The following is a 2,988-nucleotide window of genomic DNA, read 5'->3' on the forward strand; positions in this document are numbered from 1 at the left end:
CCCTAAATTGGTGGACTAACCACTATAAAATCGTTATTCTCTAGAGAAACGGAGACAACAAAGGTTTCAAACCTCTTTGACATTCATCATATGTTAGTGCATGTTGCAACTATACATTAAAATATTATTGTCATATTTTTGAATTTTTCTCAAAATCTACGTGTTAACCCCAACAAAAATATTGAGTTTTTCGCTAAATGCTCTATTCACTGAAGCCTATGATCTTTATTGTTGTTTTAAAATTTCTAAACATATTCTACGTTTGTATTAATGTATATTAAACTCTATTTCATGGTACATGGACATTATTTTAATTTTTTTATCAATTAATTTTGCAAAACTTCATAATACTTCCAAAATTGGTGGACTAACGAGTATAAAATCGTTATTCTCTAGAGAAATAGAGACATCAAATGTTCCAAACCTCTTCGAACTTCATCATATGTTAGCGCATGATGCAACTATACATTAATTCAGTATTGTCATATTCTACATTTGTATTAATGTATATTAAACTCTATTTCATGGTACATGGGCATCATTTTAATTTTTTTATCAATTAATTTAATAAAATTTCACAATACTCCATAAATTAGTGGACTAACCACTATAAAATCGCTATTCTTTAGAGAAACGGAGACAACAAAGGTTCCAAACCTCTTTGATATTCATCATATGTCAGTGCATGATGCAATTATGCATTAAAAAATTATTGTCATCTTTTTGATTTTTTTTCAAAGTCTATGTGTTAACTAACCCCTACGAAAATATTGAGGTTTTCAGTAAATGCTCTGGTGTTGTTTTAAAATTTCTAAACACATTTTAAATTTTTATTAATGTATATTAACATATCTTTCATGGTACATGGAAATCGTATTAATTTTTATCAATTAATTTAGTATAACGTCCTAAAACTCCCTAAATTGGTGGATGAACCACTATAAAATCGCTATTCTCTAGATAAACAGAGACAACAATGGTTCCAAACCTCTTTGACCTTTATCATATGTTAGTGCATGATGCAACCATGCGTTAAAACATTATTGTAATATTTTTGAATTTTTGTCAAAATCTATGTGTTAACTCCTATGAAAGTATTGAGTTTTTTAGGTAAATGCTCTATATACTGAAACCTATGATCTTTAGTGTTGTTTTAAAATTTCTAAACACATTCTACTTTTGTATTAATGTTAAACTCTCTTTTATGGTACATGGCATCATTTTATTTTTTTTATCAATTAATTTAGTAAAATTTCATAATACTCCCTAAATTGGTGGACTAACTACTATAAAATCGATATTCTCTAGAGAAACGGAGACAACAAAGGTTCCAAACCTCTTTGACTTTCATTATATGTTAGTGCGGGATACAACTATGCATTATAATATTATTGTCATATTTTTGAATTTTTCTCAAAATCTATGTGTTAACCCCTAAGAAAATATTGAATTTTTCGGTCAATGCTTTATACACTGAAGCCTCTGATCTTTAGTGTTGTTTTGAAATTTCTAGGCACATTCTAAATTTGTATTAATATATATTAAACTCTATTTTATAGTACATGGACATCATTTTAGTTTTTTATCAATAAATTTAGTAAAAGTTCATATTACTCCCTAAATTGGTGGACTAACCACAATAAAATCGTTATTCTCTAGAGAAACGGAGACAACAAATGTTCCAAACCTCTTTGATATTCATCATATGTTAGTGCATGGTTTAACTATCCATTAAAACATTATTGTCATATTTTTTGATTTTTTCTCTAAATCTATGTGTTAACCCCTACGTGAGTTTTTTTAGGTAAATGCTCTATATACTGAAACCTATGATCTTTATTGTTGTTTTAAAATTTCTAAAAATATTCTACATTTGTATTAATGTATATTAAACTCTATTTCGTGGTACATGGGCATCATTTTAATTTTTTTATCAATTAATTTAATAAAACTTCACAATACTCCATAAATTAGTGGACTAACCACTATAAAATCGCTATTCTTTAGAGAAACGGAGACAACAAAGGTTCCAAACCTCTTTGATATTCATCATATGTTAGTGCAGGATGCAACTATGCATTAAAACATTATTGTCATCTTTTTGAATTTTTTTCAAAGTCTATGTGTTAACTAACCCCTACGAAAATATTGAAGTTTTCAGTTTATGCTCTGGTGTTGTTTTAAAATTTTTAAACACATTCTAAATTTGTATTAATGTATATTAACCTATCTTTCATGGTACATGCAAATGGTTTTAATTTTTATCAATTAATTTAGTATAACGTCGTAAAACTCCCTAAATTGGTGGATGAACCACTATAAAATCGCTATTCTCTAGAAAAACAGAGACAACAATCGTTCCAAACCTCTTTGACCTATATCATATGTTAGTGCATGATGCAACCATGCATTAAAACATTATTTTCATATTTTTGAATTTTTGTCAAAATCTGTGTTATCCCCTGTGAAAGTATTGAGTTTTTTTAGGTAAATGCTCTATATACTGAAACCTATGATCTTTATTGTTGTTTTAAAATTTCTAAACACATTCTACATTTATATTAATGTATATTTAACTCTCTTTTATTGTACATGGCATCATTTTATTTTTTTTATCAATTAATTTAGTAAAAGTTCATATTACTCCCTAAATAGGTGGACTAACCACTATAAAATCGTTATTCTCTAGAGAAACCGAGACAACAAAGGTTCCAAACCTCTTTGGCATTCATCATATGTTAGTTCATGTTGCAACTATGCATTAAAATATTATTGTCATATTTTTGAATTTTTCTCAAAATCTATGTGTTAACCCCTACGAAAATATTGAGTTTTTCGGTAAATGCTCTATTCACTGAAGCTTATGTTCTTTACTGTTGTTTAAAAATTTCTAAACATAATCTACGTTTGTATTAATGTATATTAAACTCTATTTCACGGTACGTGGACATCATTTTAATTTTTTTATCAATTAATTTAATAAAACAC

This window comes from Brassica oleracea, chromosome C9, assembly GCF_000695525.1.
Source record: "Brassica oleracea var. oleracea cultivar TO1000 chromosome C9, BOL, whole genome shotgun sequence".
NCBI classification, from domain to species: Eukaryota; Viridiplantae; Streptophyta; class Magnoliopsida; order Brassicales; family Brassicaceae; genus Brassica; species Brassica oleracea.